Source organism: Hemicordylus capensis, chromosome 5, assembly GCF_027244095.1.
Source record: "Hemicordylus capensis ecotype Gifberg chromosome 5, rHemCap1.1.pri, whole genome shotgun sequence".
Lineage (NCBI taxonomy): Eukaryota > Metazoa > Chordata > Lepidosauria > Squamata > Cordylidae > Hemicordylus > Hemicordylus capensis.
The window spans coordinates 67,133,120-67,153,608 of record NC_069661.1 but is presented as its reverse complement, the minus strand read 5'-3'; the positions used below and the strand labels follow the sequence as shown (position 1 = coordinate 67,153,608).

The following is a 20,489-nucleotide window of genomic DNA, read 5'->3' as shown; positions in this document are numbered from 1 at the left end:
AAGAAAAAAAAATTTACTTACTCCCTCCAGGGGAGTTGTTGGAGGCAGCGGGGGTCACACAGAGGCCAACTGCACAGGCACAGCAGCCTCCAAAATGGCCACTGCACCAAAGGGGAAGGCCTGAACGGGCCGAAGAGCTGGCCAGCCGGTATGGGCATCAAGGGAGGCCAGCAGGGGGAGGGGGAACCTCCACAGACATCCCCCGCCACCTCCAACAACTCCCCCGGAAGGGTTAAGTTAATTTTAAAAAAAATGTTTGCGAACCCCCCACTCAGACTAGACTAGTGGGGGATTCGAGGGGGTGCCGGACCGAACTGGCCCAGTCTGGTTTGGGTCCATTCCAGACTCGAACCAAACCAGCCGGTTCCGTGCACCCTTAATTGGAAGTTCTTTCTCTGCATCGCACTCAAAAAGAGTGGAATTATGTGTGGAGAAATCCTAGCCCTCCCAAAGTCACTGATGTAATGCTAATTGACTAAGGCACTTCTAGATATCTGTATTCCCCAAAGTTGGCTGTACTTTTGTGAGTGACCATGACAGTATGCCTGACATGTGCAGTCATCACAGGGACTGCACCAATCTCCATGCTGATACTGCTAGTCAAAATGGGCCAGCAGGGTCAGCACATCTATGGTGGAAAAAATGCAGTAGCAGTACCAAATCAGTACTGACAGGAGCTGGTCAATGCTCCTTACTCTACATCTTCTCTTTCTTAGCTCAAGTGAAATAATATTTCAAATGAGTAAAGGGAAGTATCCTTTTTATTAACTGAAGCTGAAAAGCAATGCTTGTCTAGTCCTATATATCTTAAAGAGATTTTGGAAAGCCTCCAAACCCACAATCAAAATCAGTTTTTGTTTTCATCAATAACACTAATGTTTCGTCTTCTATGGCCTGTAAAACAATGTAAACAAGCTACTTTTTCTTTCACATGTTTTGGTGGTAGGTTACATTCTGAAACTAATGTATAATTCAAAGGCTAAGCACTAAAATCCAGTTCCTTTGTGTCTGCCAATTGCTGTCACCTTGTAGTCTAGTTAGTGCATCAAACTCTGGATGAAACACCACATACATACTAATTCAGTAATAAAAATTCAATCACGAAACAATTCAAAGGACCCACTAGTGATTATGGTTCTTTGCAATATATGCTAAGGCCACCACATCATTGTAGGGGAGTTCCACTCAATTTTACTCATTCTCCAATTAAGGAAGATACTTTAGATGTGGATAGTCATTGATATGTGTGAATTGTCCTCAGTTATTTATGAAGTCTGATGTATCTTACTGTCCAGAATATACCAGCAATTTGTCCTTCCTTCCTTCCTTCTTATTAATTACATCATTGTTTCTTCTTCCAGCTGATCTAATATTTACAAAACAAAGCACTGCTAACTTATTGGCAAAATCTTCACTCCTACTGAGGATACATATAAGTAAACAGAATCACACAAAAGCACTCAGTAAACACAAACTGACAAATACTTAGATTAAATAAACAAGTTTGCCTAACGTTACATGCCGGAGAACATGGTATATGCACTTCTGCATGAGCCCTTCTTGGGGTCGGGTGAGGTGGAGTGGATACCATGCATGAGTTAATCTGCTGAGATAAAAACTCAGTATACAGAACCACAGTGTATATCCAGTACATCTACATTTTGTCCATTTATTCTTTACTGAACAGGGTTTTCTTTTTTTTAAATTTCACTTTACTTAACACTCAACATGACCTGAATATATACTACGTGAAGTAAACCGTAACTCAGACTAATAGCAAGTCTTAACTGTGTACTATTAGTATTTATATACTGCTTTGCAACAACGAAAGTTCTCAAAAAGGTTTACATAGGAAAAGAATAAGGAGAAGATGGTTCCCTTTTCCTAAAGAGCTCACAGTCTAAAAAGAAGCACAAGGTAGACACTAGGAACAGCCAATGGAGGGATTCTTTGCTGGGATTGAGGAGGGCCAGTTGCTCCCGGCCCCTGTCAATATAGCCATTTTGAAAAGTGCCTCTTTGCCCAGTTAGCGGGATGAGGGGGTATGCACTCTCAGTGTACATGCTCACGGATCATAACTGTAAAAGTACTTTGTCCATTCCCCATCACCAAGACAGAAGCCTCTATACCCAACAATGTAGAAAGATGTCCATATTTGACCAGGTTATTACAGCATGCCCCAAGCGAAAAGCAAGAGTGAGCAAGTTAGTTTTACCTACTGTATCACTATAGACTACCTTATTCTTTGGCAGTAACATGCTCCTCCCACCAGGCCCAACTTTTCATTGCTTGCACATCAAAGAGACACACCTGTTATTTGGATGAGAAACGGTTATGTGGTACACTATGATTATTACCTCAAAGGATGCTCAAATCATTACTTTTAGTTGCCAAGAAACTAAGAGCCGGGTCTCACGATCTGTGAGACCTGGTTTGGGAAGTTAAGCACCCACTCTCCCTGCAGACGAGCAGGGCGGGAGCCCTGGGAGGCCAGATTGGCTGCCCACATGACTGCCAGCTCCGTGATGGAGCCAGTGGGGGCTGGGGAGTTCGGGGGCTGCATGGCCCCCGGAAGCTCCAGTATGCTCTGCTCCAGCATGCAGGGCATACTGGGGAGACCCTTGAGCCAGGAGGCAGCTTTTTGCCTCCCCGCCGGGGGGTCTACTCATGAGTAGCTGCGGCGCGGAGCCGCACCACGGCTACTCATGATTTTTAAAACCGGGTTTGCAGAGCGCTCACTCGCAAACCCAGTTTAAGGGGAGGGTTACTTTGGTGGGTTAACTGCCGGGAGGCAACTGGGCTCACCTGTGAGCCCAGTGGCTCCTACGATCAGCCGAAATTGGGCTAGGCTCCCCTAGCCTGATTTTGGCTGTTCGTGGGAATAGCCTCTAAGAGACATTCCTGTGAGGCAAAATGACACTCACTAAGTATATTTGGGAAGCAAGGATTTAAAAAATAGTTGAGAGGCCAGTCAGCTTTATTTTAGACCTTATTAACAAAAATCCTGCTCACTCTCAACGCTTGTTGGTCTAGGGGAGGGGCCGACTTTGCACCCAGCCCTTCAGGAGACGGGGCTTGCATGTATACGCCTCCCTGGGGCATGTGGTACTTCATGTCAATGGGTGGCGTGCCTGCTACCAGCTCAGACTTGCTCTGAGTAGTGGCTCCCACCTGCCCTCCCTAGTTCAGTGAGAGATTAGCTGGTCGCTTGATGGGTCGTGTAGGAATTTTTGGTCTCTACCTGATTGGCCATGTGTGGAGATTTTTTCACCTAGTCTTCACTGACTGTGTTTCAGGCATTCCTAATAGGGTGGGAGTCTAGGGTTTTAGGTTCCTTGGTCACTGGACAGGTGAGTGCGGGTTTTGGAGGTTAAGATCTGAACTGGTGTTCAGCCCCAGGGTCATGAAGCTCGGGTGGTGTCTGGGAATGAACCACTTCGCGGGCGCTGTCCAACTCACCCACTCAGAGTCCTGCGGCTTGGGGGGTGGTGACATGGACGGCTACCTCCTTAACACAGGTAACTGTGTGGCTTGGCAGCTCCATGCTGAGTTAGCTGGCATATGCCAAGCCCAGGAGTTGCCCACACTTTGGGTTATGTTATATTGTTATGCTTGTTGCAGAGACTTTGCTACAATCATGGGTGGGCTCTGTAGCTATTACAATCAATGGCAGATATGCCACTGATTCAGCTGAATATGGGTTGCACTCAATGTCAAATAAACTGGAGGTAAAATACATGATTACCCTTAGGGTAATTTTCTATTTTCTCTGCTACTTTCTCCACAGGGGTTGCTGTGATATTTGCATCTCTTGGTACTCTCTTTACAGTATATTCTGGTTACTATGGAGGAGCTTATGAATGCAAAGTTATTGGCAGCTGAAACCAGCAAGCAAAATTTCAGATCAAGAAAGGCAGCCTTAAAATGGCGGAAGGAGATGGCAGAGGCCATACATAATTCATGTCAAAGCTTCCTGCCATTTTTCTACATGCAAAGCTCTACACAGTACAAGAATGTATCTGTACAACACAGAGGAGGAAATATGATACGAATGAAAATGCACATAGGCAGTATGTTTGTGTGTTGTGTGTTCCCTCCCCCATCAACTGCATCTGTTGTGTGTGTGCCCCTCCCCCATCAACTGGAATTCAACGTTTGAATGCCAGGGACATTGGGGGTCAAGTTACCAGTGAATAGGGCAGTACTAAAACAAACAAACAAACAAACAAACCTGAACCCCTGTCCAAGGCTGCTTTGAATAACTGTTCTTTTATTAGCAAACATTCTTAAAATGACTCAGGTGACACCAAAACACACCCTCAGAAAGAAAGACCTAATAGACACATCATGGTACAGTGTAGCAAGGGGAACAAAACAACCAAAAGGTTTGGAGGACTAAAGCATGCAAACAACTTAAAGAGCAGGATGCTTCTAACAACCTTTGGCAAGTCTCAATCCATGAAAAAGAGTACCACTAAGAGTTCTGTGTGCATGTTCATCTTCTGTACATACATATCACTCCTTTAAATCACTGATGGTTTGTTCACAATTCACACCATCATTCTTATTTGCATAAGCCAAGCCACAAGGCACCTATATAAACAATATTTCATCTAAGGGCTAGCTCATTTTATAAAACATGAAAAAATGATTAATAAATATTTATTAAAATGAAAAAATGTATATAAATATTCACCATATTCATTGCTGTATGAAAGTGGGGTGGTTGATGGTCCCCAATAAATCCATGATTTCTCTCCTCTCAATAGCCCTATTCATGCATTATGTTCCATTTCTCTACAATGACTGTATAGTGTACACAGGTACAAATCTATACACAGCTACAATTACTCACACATTGAGGCTGTTCTCATGAGCAGCCAAGCCTAGGCTTAGGCAGACATACTTGGGCTTGGCTGCCCATGAGAACTGTTGGGATCTATGCGGGTCTTAGCCTGGCAAATATGCCCTTAACCTGGCTGCTGGGATCATATGTCAGCGCGCGATACGTGCAGCTCATGCTGACACAGAGACAGTTGCCTAGAGCACTCATCCCCCAGGGGAATCCCCCAGTGCACCGCACTTGACACGTGGTACGCAGTGGGAGACCCCAAAACCGGGATAACAAGTCCCAGCCTCAGAGTGATCTGCCCTCAAAGTGACCCACTCCATGCTGCATGGAGCAGCATAGATTGTTTGGGAGCATGAAGCACACTCCCACCAAGCACAGGATGCTTGTCTGGGGGGAAGGAAACATTCACGAAGCCTTCCCCCCCATCCACCACCCAGTCGGTCATTTGCATGGCCACATTATGTTCAACACAGAATAGCATATACTTCCTATCTGTGCCATGTATCTGAGGGGACCTGCAGCCAAGTTTTAAAATGAACATATATACAAACATTCACACAAACACATGTATGAGTGTACAGACACCTGTGGAGGCCCACCCAGGTGGTGGTGGTGGGGAGAAAACAAGTCGCAAGTGTAGCTCATTCCCACTCTCCTTGTCCTGCCTGCCTTGCTCCCCTCAGACCTCTCAACTAATCCATTAATTGATGCGCAGACACTTCAAACCTATAACCTGTAGTTTAATAAAAGTTGAAGCTATTCTGTACCACTACACTTCAAACAGGCAGCCTTCTCATAAGAACATAAGAACAGCCTTGCTGGATCAGGCCAAAGGCCCATCTAGTCCAAGCTATTGACCATGACCACATCCCATGGCAGAAAATTCAATACATTAATTATGTGCTGTATGAAAAATACTTCCTTTTGTCGGTCCTAAATTTCCTGGGTTTCAGTTTCATGGGATGACCCCTGGTTCTAGTGTTATGAGAGAGGGAGAAAAAATTCTGCCTGTCCACTCTCTCTACTCCATGCATAATTTTATACACCTCGATCATACCTCCCCATAGTCACCTCTTTTCCAAACTAATGCTGTAGCCTTGCCTCATAAGGAACGTGCTCCGGGCTCCTGAACATCTTGGTTGCCCTCTTCTGCACCTTTCCCAGTTCTGCAATGCCCTTCTTAAGATACGGTGACCAGAACTGCACAAAGTACTCCAAATGTGGCGGCACCATAGATTTGTATAAGGGCATTATAATATTAGCATTTTTATTTTCAGTCCCCTTCCTAATGATCCCAAGTGTGGAATTTGACATATTCACAGCTGTTACGAACTGAGTCAACACTTTCAATGAGCTGTCCACCATGACCCCAAGATCTCTCTGCTGGTCAGTCACTGACAGCTCAGATCCCATCAGCATATATGTGAAGTTGGGTTTATTTTATTTTATTGGCCCCAATATGCATCATTCGCTAACAATGAACTGCATTTGCCATTTTGTCACCCACTCACCCAGTTTGAAGAGATCCTTTCGGAGCTCCTCACAATCTGTTTTGGATTTCACAACCATAAATAGTTTAGTATCATCTACAAATTTAGCCATTCCACTGGCTACCCCAACTTCTAGATTCTAATTTATGAACAGATTAAAGAGCACCGGTCCCAGTACAGATCCCTGGGGGACCCCACCTCTTGCTTCCCTCCATTGTGAAAACTGTCCATTTATTCATGTTCTATTACTAGTTATTCTAGTATCAATTAGGCATGTTCTGAACATACTTATTTAATTACATATTGGGAAGAAAATTAATTCCAGAAATCTGGAGTCTGGGGTAATAAGATTATAAATGTCTGAAGACTATTATTTGGAGACAAGCCTTTAGAAATCACAACCAAAACAGACACTCTTTATACATTTACTTTAAAAAGAAAAAGAAAACATGTACAGTACAGCTACCTATTACTGAAGAAGCCTCTGGTGGGACTAACTATCCAGTGGGACAAGGATAGTTTCCTTGCCACCCAGCATTGTGTATGTATCTCCATTGTGTGTGTGTGTGTGTGTGTGTGTGTGTGTGTACATCCATTGTACGTGTGTGTGTGTGTGTGTGTGTGTGTGTGTGTGTGTACATCCATTGTTTATGTCCCCCCGACCCACATCAACTTTGCAGTGCCTGGACCAATATGAACCAAACTGGGTACAACTGTAGGGACATTTCAATAGCATAGTTTGTGATGATGTCATCCAACACAATTTAAGATGGCAGGTGTGTGAATGTTTGAGGCACAAGTGGGCTACTTTGCGAACAGCCTAACCAATATGGACCAAATTTAGTCCAGTTGTAGGTATAGTGAAAGGAAAATAGACAGATTAGCTCTTATCCGAATTACTTGTTCTAGTGGACACTGGGAGAAGATTAGACCAGATGGGCAATCCTGGGTCTGTCATGCCAAAAAGGACCTTCCCACTGTACAATGCATATGTATCGTGTGAGTTAAGTTGCTTTTAGTATACCATTTTTATAATAAAAACATGTTCATTGTTTTACTACCAAAATGGGCTTGCAGTTTGCAAGCATTCCTCTTATACTACAAAATGAAAGTGCACTCTCCCTTTATTCCTTGCTAGTTGATGACAAGAAGAGGTCCTTTGATTTGAGCATGTGAAAGTGTTGCTGCCAAGAACCCCTAAAAAGACAAATTCTAGGAGACTAAATGAGATTTTATTAATAAATGAATGAATGAGAGGTGGTCTTGTGGTAGCAAGCAGGACTTGTCCCCTTAGCTAAGCAGGGTCTGCCCTGGTTGCATATGAATGGGAGACTAGAAGTGTGAGCACTGTAAGATATTCCCCTCAGGAGTTGGAGCCGGTCTGGGAATGCAGAAGGTTCCACGTTCCCTACCTGGCTTCTCCAAGATAGGGCTGAGAGAGATTCCTGCCTGCAACCTTGGAGAAGCCTCTGCCAGTCTGTGAAGACAATACTGAGCTAGATAGACCTGTGGTCTGACTCAGTATATGGCGCTTCCTATGTTCGAATGAATGAATGAATGAATGAAATTTATTTATTTCAGCACTGTGTATTTTTCAAGGAAACATACTGGTAACCAGTATAGTTCTTTAAATATAGGTATATTATGGTCTCTTTGAGGTGTACCAGAGACTAACCTGGCTGCTGCATTTTGTACCAACTGCAGTTTCTGGACTGCACACAAAGGCAGCCCCACATAGAGTGCATTGCAGTAGTCTGGAGGTTACAAGCATGTGTACTACTGCTTTGAGGTAGTTTATCTCCAGAAATGGATGCAGATGGTGTATCAGCTGTAGTTGGTAGAAACTACCTCTAGCCACTGCATCAATCTGAGACACCAGTGAAAGGTTTGAATCCAGAAGTGCTCCTAGACTGCACAACTGTTCCTTCTGGGGATGTGTAACCCCATCCAGAACAGTCAGATCAAAATTGTCTCTTGAGTTCTGACCTTGCACAATAAATACCTCCATCTTATTTGGGTTCCGTTTCAGTTTATACCTCATTCAGCCCATTATCACCTCCAGGAAAACACTGAGGAAGGTTATGCCTTTTCCTGATGAAACTGACATGGAAAAATAGATTTGGGTGTCATCAGTATACTATTAACACCCTGTATTAAATATTCTCATCCTCTCTCCCAGTGGTTTTGTGTAGATATTATTTGCTCACCTCTCTGAGGTTTGGAAGGATGTTCTCCTGCCTATGTATATTCCAGTCTCTCAATCAGAATATGATTGATCAGAACAAAATGAGCACTAGACATTTTTTGGCATGCCTAGTATTTCTGGCTCTTGTTATTTATTACTTCTGGGTTTTGGACTTTTTCTTTGGACCTTTTCCTAGACAGAAGCACACATTGGACAAGGGGTGGAATGTGAGAAGTGATATACTCACACCAACGGAGCCTGTCTGAGCCTTGCAGTTTATTTATTATTTTTTTAGTTTGAGCCAGAACATAATGGATATAAACTACTTATTTTTTATGAGAGAATTTGTACTGAAATAAAGCATCCAGGAATCTCCTGGGGCAATGAAAAAATAGTGTTGCATAAAAACAGTATTCCTACAAACTATTCAAGGCATTAGTCTTGATCCCAAAACTGGGCAGAGACTTTTTAAACCTTGTTTATATCAGGGAATTAAATTTTACTTAGGAGCAATTTCAACAATGTCAGTGAAAGATAAAGAGCCAGAACTTGTGTTTAGGAACCAAAAGGAGTTGTTAATATTTGATTTAAGACTGTGAATGTTTTCCACTGACTATCTAGTAACTCTTGAAATGAAATGATGAAATTATATAAATATACAAAAACACACATAAGAGCTTAGTCTCGAACTTTTTTTTTCATATGTGAAGAACCACCAGCTAGAGAACATAAATCTTAGCAAACAACAAAATGACTCCACAGTTTAAAAAAAAACAAAAACCCTGCATATTGCATTTTTAAAGGTTCTCTCATGTTAACAGCTGGATCTTGCAAAGCAATGACATTGAGATAATTCATAATACTACTGTCCTATTAACAATGTGAGAACTATATTTACTTTAATGTAAATATCCAAGCAATAACCGAAAGAAACTACACATGATCCATGCTCAGATCTTTTGGCATTTTCATTAAAAAACAAAAACAAACCCAGTGGGGAGCTCTGAATTAACTCAGAGCGCCAGTTTATCTTGTTGTGGCACTACAAGGTGACAAGGAAACTTTTCTGATGGTGTTGTGGAACTCCTTTAAAGGGACTCATCAGCCAAGCTTCTTGTTGAGTCATTTAAAGCAATGAAAAAATGACCATAGTCTAAATAATCAGATAATACAATCAAGTTGTCTCCAAAAGGTTGGAAGACCTCCAAAAGGCTGGAAGACTTATAATTATGTATTGATTGTTTTGGATTTTGTGTTGTTGTTGTGAGCTGCTCTGAGCCTTGTGACTGTAGGACAGAATATATTTTTACTGGATGGATGGATGGAGTGAATGAAATTGTTTTGCTTATAATTTTATTGCTGAAGTTTAATTACTTGGATCTAGTTGTAATTTCCCCCGGCACTAGATACTGTATAGGTGAACACAAGCCACATCTCGATGAAAGCACTTAGTTATGATTATTTGGTCTAATGGATTTCTACAGAAAATTGGCTTAGACCCAAGTTTTCTGGTTTAAGCGTATGGAGAACAAGACTCAAGTTCTGGTCTCCAAATGGAGGTATGGATTCAAATCCTATTTCTAACATCATGTAGAATCTAGAACAAAGAATCTGGAAACCATACTGAGGTAAAAGTGAAACTAACTTTTATTTCCCCCCAAGAAAATGGATTGCAAATTGCTGATTTCAAGCAGAGCTTAACAAGGTACTGCACTATCAAGGTACTTAACAAGGTACTACACTTCATTATAGGATGAAGCACAAGGATCCTAACATCAATGATCACAACATTACATTGTGCAAAACGCAGAACCCATTCCTCATCTCAGTATAGCTGTCCATAACAACCTGCAGTGCTCCAGGGCCCATGGCTGCCTCCTATTCCTAGCAGCACATTCTTCTGGTGAGTGGCTCAGTGGTACAGCATGTGCTTTGCATACACAAAGTTCCAAATTCAATTCCCAGTTATCTCCCCAAGAGAGACTCTTGGGGAGCAAGGCTGAGGGAAAATGCCTGTCAACTGTGTTAGATGGATCAATGCCCTGATAGTATTGGCAATTCTCCATGGGCCATTTTGTCTCATTAGAGCTGCAGAAGTGAGACAGCTTTGCCATGCAAAGGACCTCTTCAGCTTTGCTGGAACAGTTTAATGTTTATGCTGCAGCAGGCTTATAAGATCTAAATAAGTCTCCTCCCACTTAAACAACTGCTATATGTTTTCTTAGTAGCCATAAACATCATTTCTCCAGTATATGCTAAATGTGTTGTACTGCTTCAGAAAAATGACAAAAGCTTACACCCTTACAACTTCAATATTCCTTAAGACCTAATAAGAATACATTGTTTTGTCTTTGTCACAATTCCTCTGTGTTGTGCAATTTGTTTGACAATGGCTTCCTCCACAGTCTTTCCATTCAATCCACTTTGTTCATAAGCAAAATGTGAATAGAACTTTTCTTGCTTGCTTTTTTCCTATTTATGTTTTATTTAAATGCTCAAATATATACAAAAAATTAAGTGTTCACAATGAATAAGTGTACATAGAAATGTTATCAGCCCCCTTTCACTCTGTGCCCATCGTTGATATACCAAGTTGTACCTATAGGAATAGAAAGCTTGTCTTACTCACTCATCTATCTGATTTATATCTATAATAGGGTTCTTTAGCACTGTAAAGAATTTCCAGATTGAAAACAATCTTACCAAATTGGACTTCACTGTACTGGACTGACTCATGCTAAAAGAAGCACATTTATAGTTACTCTTTTCTCTCCAAAAGGCATAATATTAATTATGCCTTAGTCAATGGAAGCTTGGAAAGAGATTATTTAATTACTATTTGCTTTGTCTAGACTTCCAGGCAATCAATGTGTTTTTGATCCAATACATTATTAATACTTGTATAGTTGGTCCTTAAGCCCAAACACCCCTTGTTTGCTGCATTCACAAACAATGGGGCGCTTCTCACGATCAGCAAAAATCGGGCTAGCAGAGGCTAGCCCAATTTTGGGTAACCGTAAGAACCACCGGGCTCGCAGCCGAGCCTGGTGGTTCTCAAGCAGGTAACCCGCTCGAGAACCCCTGCTAAAAAGCAGGTTTGCGGAGCAAGCGCTCCTGCAAACCTGCTTTTTGCAATCGTGAGTAGCCCCCCGGCCGGGAGGCAAAAAGCCACCTCTCAGCTCGGGGGTCTCCCCAGTAAGCCCTGCGCAGTCGCACAGGGCATACTGGGGCTTGCAGGGGCCGCGTGCCCCCGCTCCCCCCACCCCCCGCTGGCTCCGTCACAGAGCCGGCATCATGTGGCAGGCTCCCTGCTCACTCGTGAGGAGGGAGAGCGGACTTAGCCCGCTCTTCCTGCTCACCAGGAAAAACCGGGTCTCACTGATCGTGAGATCCGGTCCTGTGTGTGTGTGTGTGTGTGTGTGTGTGTGTGTGTGTGTGTGTGCAATGCCACTCTTTTTTCAGTGATGTGATATCTTATATAATGTATTCCTAGCTGGCTTTGCTCACTTTTTAGAAGTATTATTTAGGGGTGTGCAATTCGGGTTTTTGGTGATTCGGTTTGGGACCCGAACCGAATCACCCCCATTCTGTTCTGTGCCTGAATCTGGGTTACCCGAATCACCCCTGATTCGGTTCGGATTCAGATTAAATCCGAATCCGAATCTGAATCTATTCGGGTAAGAAAAACAGGTCCCAGGGGCAAAATAGTGGGGTGGGGTGGTAGTGCCGAAAGGTTGTAGGCTACCACCCAAATTTTAGGACAATTGGGCAAAGGGCTGATTTTTGGGGAATTTTTGAAGTTTTAGTGTCTTTGGGGCAGATCGGGGGCATAGCGTGGGATCTGGGCAAAAAGAGTGGGGTGGGGTGGTAGTGCCTAATGGGTGGAGGCTACCACCCCAATTTCAGAGTGATTGGGCAGAGGGCTGATTTTGGGGGAATTGTTGAAGTTTACGCATCTTTAAGGTTTTTCCCCATAGAGAAGCATTGAGGTGTCAGCAAATGTATAGCTTCACGCAGGGGGCAAAGGGGTGGCCTAGAGCAGTGTGGGATTGGTGGTAGTGCCAGGTAGGGTCAAGGAAGCTACCTGAATTTTTTCAAAGGATTTGGGCAGAGGGCTGATTTTGGGGGAATTGTTAAAGTTTACGCGTCTTTAAGGTTTTTCCTCATAGGGTATACATGGAGCTTTCAGCAGCCCCATAACTGCACTTGGGGGGTGCTGGGGTGGCCCAGAGCGAGTGGTAGTGTAGTGCACATAGGGTGCCAACCACCCCCATGGGTTTCTAACCCATGGGGTACAGGGTTCTGTTGCTTCAGAGGTATTCTGAGTGTGGATTCTATGATAGCTAATGAGATTTTCAATGAAACACCATGAATCCACTCTAATTTGGGGTGGTAATGCCTAATGGGTGGAGGCTACCACCCCAATTTCAGAGTGATTGGGCAGAGGGCTGATTTTTTGGGGGGGTCTATAAAATCATGCATGGCGTGGAGAAAGTGGAGAGAGAGAGATTCTTTTCCCTCTCACACAACACTAGAACAAGGGGTCACTTCATGAGATTGATTGCCAGGAGGTCTAGGACCAATGAACGGAAGTACTTTTTCACACAATGTGTGATCCACTTGTGGAACTCTCTGCCACAGGATGTGGTGACGGCCAACAACCTGGATGGCTTTAAGAGGGGTTTGGATGACTTCATGGAGGAGAGGTCTATCAATGGCTACTAGTCAGAGGGCTGTGGGCCACCTCCAGCCTCAAGGGCAGGGTGCCTCTGAGTACCAGTTGCAGGGGAGTAATGGCAGGAGAGAGCGCATGCCCTCAACTCCTGCCTGTGGCTTCCAGCAGCATCTGGTGGGCCACTGTGCGAAACAGGATGCTGGACTAGATGGGCCTTGAGCCTGATCCAGCAGGGCTGTTCTTACGTTCTTATGTTCTATTCATCAGCTGGTAAAAGCAGTGAGTATTCCTAGTTTCACTCCACACTGTACTCATATAATTTAAAATATAAGCAAATTTTCTAATGATTCAATTAATTTACTAAACTATTTGTATTTTAAGCAAATTATTTCTGGGAATATCAGCAGTGACCTTGTGACCACTTGAAACAGCGTCCTTCTTTTCCATAGAATGCCTACTTTCCAATTAATTACCTGATCACAACTCACTGGTATGGTGAAACTTTGACATGATGAAGTTTTTCTTTCCAGGTTATATAACACTGTTTCATACGCTGCAATTTCCTGAGCAGCAGGATGTTTCAGGAAGGAGCCAGAGTTAGTTCTGTTTTGAGGAGAGAGTACTGGAGGTATTTTTGTAAGATATGTTTACTTACAAATAAGAAAGTTCATTTGGGGAAGGGAGAGCAAACATTTGAACCAACATCAATTGCCAAAAAGAAGAGGATATCCCTGTAGCCCCTTGAGATTCCTTCTTGCCAACCAGGCCCTCCAATTTCAAAATATTTATTTATTTATTTATTTTATTTAACCTATTTCTATACCACCCAAAACTTACGTCTCTGGGCGGTTTACAACCGCCCTTTGTGATTTCTTTGTCTAAATTAAAAGAGCCTCTTTTCTCTTTTTGGCACATACATTGGTCTCTAACACCACTCTGAAAGATAGATGAGAAGAACTGGTATCTAGTTTTAGTAAACACTGGTGGCAGGTGTGGATGTTCAAGCCACACCAAACCTACTGAGACACAGACTTTATATAACACAGTAAGGTTGTGCATGTGACCATTGCACCCAAGCGGGGAGGGTGCGGGTGGCAGGCAAGATTGATCTTACCTTCCCCAGATGATCCAGCTCTTAGTTGGGGTATGCACCTCGCCCACCCACAGAATCCATGCTGCTCCAAGCAGTGTGGATCTCCAGAGGCTGGAAAAAGAAGTCCTGGCCTCCAGGAATCCCAAAACACACCGCACAAGGAGCATGGTGCATTGAGGGATTTCCCCTCAAGATGGGCACCGTAAGTGTATGGCTCTGTGACTGCTTGGGCTGTGTGCAACCTGAGCATTCACACAGCCCCAGACCTGGGTTTGAGGGTGTGTTTGTGCCCTCTAACCCCGGTTAGTGTGTTAGTGTGTTTGTGCCCTCTAACCCCGGTAAAAGGTTGGGCTAGCAGGGGCAGAAGTGCCGGGATTGGAAGTGATCCCAGTGCTCCACACGAGTGAATAGCCTAGCATGTCTTATTGCAATGCTATTGAGCCCAGGAGAAAAGCAATCAATATAACCAGGCCTGCTCAACTTAGGCCCCCCCAGCTGTTTTTGGACTACAGCTCCCATAATCCCCAGCCACAGTGGCCAATAGCTAGGGATTATGGAAACTGTAGGCCAACATCTGCAGGAGGGCTGAAGTTGAGCAGCCCTGAATAAGCCAACACAACTAACCTCTTTGTGAATTTTATTTCATGGCATTTAGGAAGCATACTCTAAGGCTTTTGATTAAAGTGGAAATTTAAAGTTGTCATTGTAATATAATGCATCCTTACAATATTTGTCTCACATAATTATATAATTAATGTTGCTTAACAAGCAAACAACTTCTATCAGTAGGCATCTGTAAAGGCCACCTGGTATTCTGGGCAGAAGGTCCTAAGAACTGAAAATAAGACTTTCTCATATATGCATGTAAAGTATATATTCACATGCACAAACAAAAAGTTAATTATCCACTATGGAACTGACCTACTCTCAATATGGCCGAATTGTGCCTAGGAGGTTTAAAGTGATTCCCAAAAGTACAGAAATTGCTTAAAATGACTTGTTTTTGAATTTTTCAAAAATTGTCAATGCCCTGATTTTTCCACATGGAAGCATAAAGCCACTATTCTCTTCATCATTCATGTTCACCTTCAGGCCTATCCCTCCCTACTCCCTACTATGATAAACATAAAAAGGAACTTGGCTGGATTGCATGAAGCTCTTGTTGATTTTAAACTATGTAGAGAAATTCAAAACAATCTATTCATGCACTACTGTAAGCCCCCCTTTAGACAATCTTGAATCTCACAGGAAGCTGCAATCCTCCAGAAATGTAATCTCGTACAGATATTTTTGAAAAAGAATCCCATAGTAGCAACAAGAATTAAAACTCAGAAGTCAATTATGAACTCTCACAAGGATGGTTTCTACTGCTAACCTGTGTGTATGCTGCTGCCACAGAAGCACTTGCTGCACTAAATACCACACAAAAAACAAATGAAAAATACCCACCTAACAAAGATCTCCGAGTAAGGTATATGGGCCTCTCCCTTGGTGTATTCTCTCTTTACACATAAGGCATGCAACCTGTCTTTACTGCTGAAGTATATTGTTCTTTCTGGCAGAATACTTTATAAGATTAATTCACTGTATATCCAGTTATTATTGCTTGCTCCCTTAGGGATTAGCTTGCATCCCTGAGGAATCCTAAACACGCTTACTCAAAAGGAAAAGCCAATGTATTAGGCTCCACATGTGCTATGATTAGGACATTTTATTTATGTTTATTTTTCTGTGTAAACTACTTTGAAAACTTTAGTTGAAAAGCACTACTGGATACAAATATGCATAATCGTAATACTAGTACTTTAGTATGAGATGAGTTTCATTATTATTATTATTATTATTATACATTCATATCCCGCTACTCCTCCGAGAAGTTCAGAGTGGTGTACATGGTTATTTTTAACCTCACAACAACCCTGTGAAGTAGGTTAGGTTGAGAGATACATGACTGGCCCAGAGTCACCCAGTGAGTTTCATGGTTGAATAGGGATTCGAACTCAGGTCTTCCTGGTCCTAGTCCACTCTCTAACCACTATGCTATGCTGGCTCTCCTTTTCATTCCCACAAGTTGTATGTGATCTGGGACCTGTTTGCATACTGACAGGAAATCCTCTTTAGAGGGTGGAGGGCTCACCTGACCCCTTCCCTAGTAATGTTTTGAAAACTGGTGAAGAACAACTTATTTGTATGGGCTTTTACATACTTAATTGTTTCCCCATTTTGCTACTGCCTGTCTGGCTCTGTGGCTGACTATGTTGGAATTTTTAATGCTGCATAAACGTTGCTTTTAAGTATGCATTTTATGGAGTATAATTTGTGTTTTATGCCTGCTGTACAATGCTCAGGGCCCTTGGTTCAAAAGCACTTGATATGTTTTTAGTATAAATAAATAAATAATCCATCCATAAAATCTGCTCCAGATACATTTTACACTAAAAGGAATGGAGGGATCATGGGGTGAGTCATATGCTCTGGTCATGTTCTGTTTTGGAAGGAAATACACAAGTCCAAAACTTATTCCCACGTCCTACTCTGTGAAAACTACATACTGGTGTGACTTGTGAACTGGTTTATTTTATATATGTATGTATTTATTTATTTATTTATTCGATTTCTATACCACCCTTCCAAAAATGGCTCAGGGCGGTTTACACAGAGAAATAATAAATAAATGAGATGGATCCCTGTCCCCAAAGGGCTCACAATATAAAAAGAAACATAAGATAGACACCAACAACAGTCACTGGAGGTACTGTGCTGGGGGTGGATAGGGCCAGTTACTCTCCCCCTGCTAAATGAAGAGAATCACCATGTTAACGGTGCTTCTTTGCCAAGTTAGCAGGGGTTGAAAATCGGAGTTACATTGGCTACTTAAGGGATTGACTTGCAAGTTCACAGGTTTAGTGCAGGTGGATGTTTACTGCTTTGAGGTTTTAACGGATGCCCTCCAAGGTATTGTAAAGATGCTATAATAAAGACAGCTATTAATGTCATTTTTACATCTGTGCAGTAAGAATGATGGAGATAACATCAAATGGGAAGTTGGAGGGGCAAATCAAAATCAAAAAGTTGGAGGGGCAAATAAAAGCATAACAATATATACATATTGGCACCAAGAAGTAATGTATTAAATGACTATGTTATAAGATCCTATTATAAGATCTATGATCCTGCCATCACATTTCAGTTAATATTCTACCCCCTTGGATGCACAGCATACTTCTAGAATTACTCCAAATAGCTGGAATAATTACTAAATATTTTAAATAAGGAAAATACTCACTGAAGATTTTTTTCCAAGCTGCCAGTATATGCTAACTGCATTATAATCTATTGTAACATTTTCTTCTCATGTTCATTACTGGAAAACCATTAGCTACATGTTCAATTATAATGGCAGGGGGCGGTGGGAATCAAAGAATAATCCGAATATGATCATTTAGTGACCTTTTCCACTTTCCCATTTCTTCTCCTCCCCTGGTATGATTGTAGATTGAAAGGATTTCTGTGCCTGCTCTACTATTGAAAGATAATGATCAGTTCAGCTGTTGGGGCATGTCATTCTTTCTTTTATCCAGCAGCCTATCTTGTCTTCTCGTGATTGACAGAGTACAATAAGGCCTGGTCAGCTCCAAAATTCATAGCAACGGACACAGGAGCCTTGAGTTCCTTCCCATCCGCACATGCATATGACTCGAGGAAAAGCAAAGACAAGCTCTATTATATAAAGCCATATTTTCCGGTAGCTGCTATCTAAAAGGAACACATTCTGTGCTTTAATTTGCTTTCCCCACTCCACTACATTTTCTACATTTTGAGGCAAATTCTGAACTCATGAAAACTGCTACTGACAATTTTGTGTTAATAAGCATTGAAAGATCCATTCTATTTTAAAAACTCACATCAGAATGTATAAAAGCAAATTCTATAGACAGATATATTCAAATGGCAATATTTCAGATTTGATTGTCTTAATTATTCAAATCAAGTAACAGCAGAGGGGCAGTGATTGTGACAGAAAAAAATGTGTTCAAAGATCAGGCTGTGTTTATCCCACAAAATGAAGAATGCGGAATTCATAAAATGTCTACTATGGATCCAGAAGCCATAAATTATTTATAACATAGGAGTGTTCATGTTAAAAATGAAACAAAACATACACAAACACCCTCTAAGACTACATTTGAAATGGTCACATTGTTACTTTGGACCTGATCCTCAAACCCAACAATACTACTATACATCCCCTGAAACTGATTACTTTAACCATTCAATATAGACACTACTCCCTCCCCCAACTGTATTAGATTTTACAATTTGATGTAAAATGTGTAACTTCTGAGAGAAAATTTCAGTTGTTCTTAGTAAAAATAAATGTTAGAGATTAAACATCAGCTCTGATATTTAAACTCACTAACAGTGATACTTATTGTTGTCTTGTTTGCTTGTAGCCTTCGTGCAACAGAGAGCTAAACATTAAAACCATATTTTGCTGCTACTTCAAAATGTCTCATGACGGATTCCTTACTAGCATTACTCTACAGCTTGCTACATTGTTCTGGTATTACAGAATGGAATATTTTGAGATGAAAAGCATTGTTCTCTTCATGAAGACTGTGTCAAAGGTTAGCAAGGTAATACACATGCAACAGGCAGCAACATGAATTAAATACAATGAAGCCACAAACACTTTGGTGGCATCTTAAGGACTAACACATTTACTGTAGCCTAAGAATGTGTAGGGTAAAGTCCACTTCATCTGACAAAGAAGGTTTATGTCACAATAAATGTGTTGGGCTCCAGTTCTATATACCTAGGAATAAGCTCCACTGAATACAGTGGGATTTACTTCTGACTAAACATGCACTGGCTTGCACTGTTCATTTGTAAGGTGCTACTATCATTGTTTTTCCTTCAGCTACCATCTGGAATTTGTCACTATAATAAAGTAATCTCACAGAAAGAACTGGCTCACCGCAATTATTACGGTTTCATATCTGAGTCTGAAACTCCTGCTGCTGAAAAACCGGTCAAACAAAGAAAGTTATCCAGCCCCTGGAAACACTTCGGATATCTTAAGGTTTCCAACAGACCAATATAAAAAGTTTCTTTAAATATAAGGGAGGCTTTCAGTGCATTACCTTCAACTGATTAAACAAACCTACAAATGTATTTTGTATCACAGCATGTCCTGCACTTCTGCAACCTGTACAACTCCAAAACCATGTGAGTATATGATACTTAAATCAATATTGTGGATTTTTAAAATGTTTTTCATCACATTTGCGGGGGGAGAGGAATGCCCCAAAATTCCAACCACATAATAAGTGAAAAGTTATTGAGGAAAGTACTTTTTAAATAAAACCTTTAATCTCTCTCTCTCTCTCTCTCTCTCTCTCACACACACACACACAGGAAAGAGAGAGAGATTAGAAAAGGGGGGGATTAGTTGAGAAATAAAGGAAAATTTTGAATGTAATATTTTAAACAGCCCTCAGCTTTTACTTATTTTAATCAACAACTATTAGCTTAAATGGCAAGTACAAAAGTAGAATCAGTAATTGCTTGCTATAATATTAAGTATTGTTCCCAAACCCAACCATCTGATGCCTCCATGATCAAACAAAAAAGCAACCTTCTGCTATAGTTCACTGCTTTCACTCTGCTTTCAACTGACAGGGCCTTTCTGAAGGATACAGGAGACAATACTTTTACAAGTAAGCATTGCCCAAACCAGTCAAACTGGATTTTAGAAATAATAACTTCTTTTCTAAGTTTATGGAAACCAACATAGCACAGACCAAGGGCCAGGCATAGTGGTTCATAAAAGACAAGAAATGAAAATAAGGTGCTTCTTCACATTATTTCAAGACTTGGAATAAAATAAACACATTTTAAAATGCTTTAAAAAAAAAAGCAAGTAACGTCTGGAATCAAGCTACGTTTTCTATACTTAAGACACATTCTGTGCAACAATTATTTTGGAGCCAACAGAAGGAAGGAAGGTGTGGTGTGTTGAAGAACCAGGCAGGGAGTTTTGTCTACTACTACTACTCCTATCATGGTGCGGGGCATGCGGAGAGAACAATCAGCTAGAGTTGCCGACTAACTAGTGATAAACCAGCCCAGCCTGCTCCAGTTCCTTTAAGAGGAGCTTGATTGAAAAATCAGCAGATGAAGTTTTTTCACAG

General features: G+C 41.7%; 1 protein-coding gene across 2 annotated transcripts in view; it reads right to left on the bottom strand.

The window, feature by feature from the left end:
* GUCY1A1 (guanylate cyclase 1 soluble subunit alpha 1) overlaps positions 1 to 20,489 on the bottom strand; it is a 53,964-nt gene that overhangs the window by 31,836 nt on the left and 1,639 nt on the right. The gene's annotated exons all lie outside the window — the stretch shown is intronic.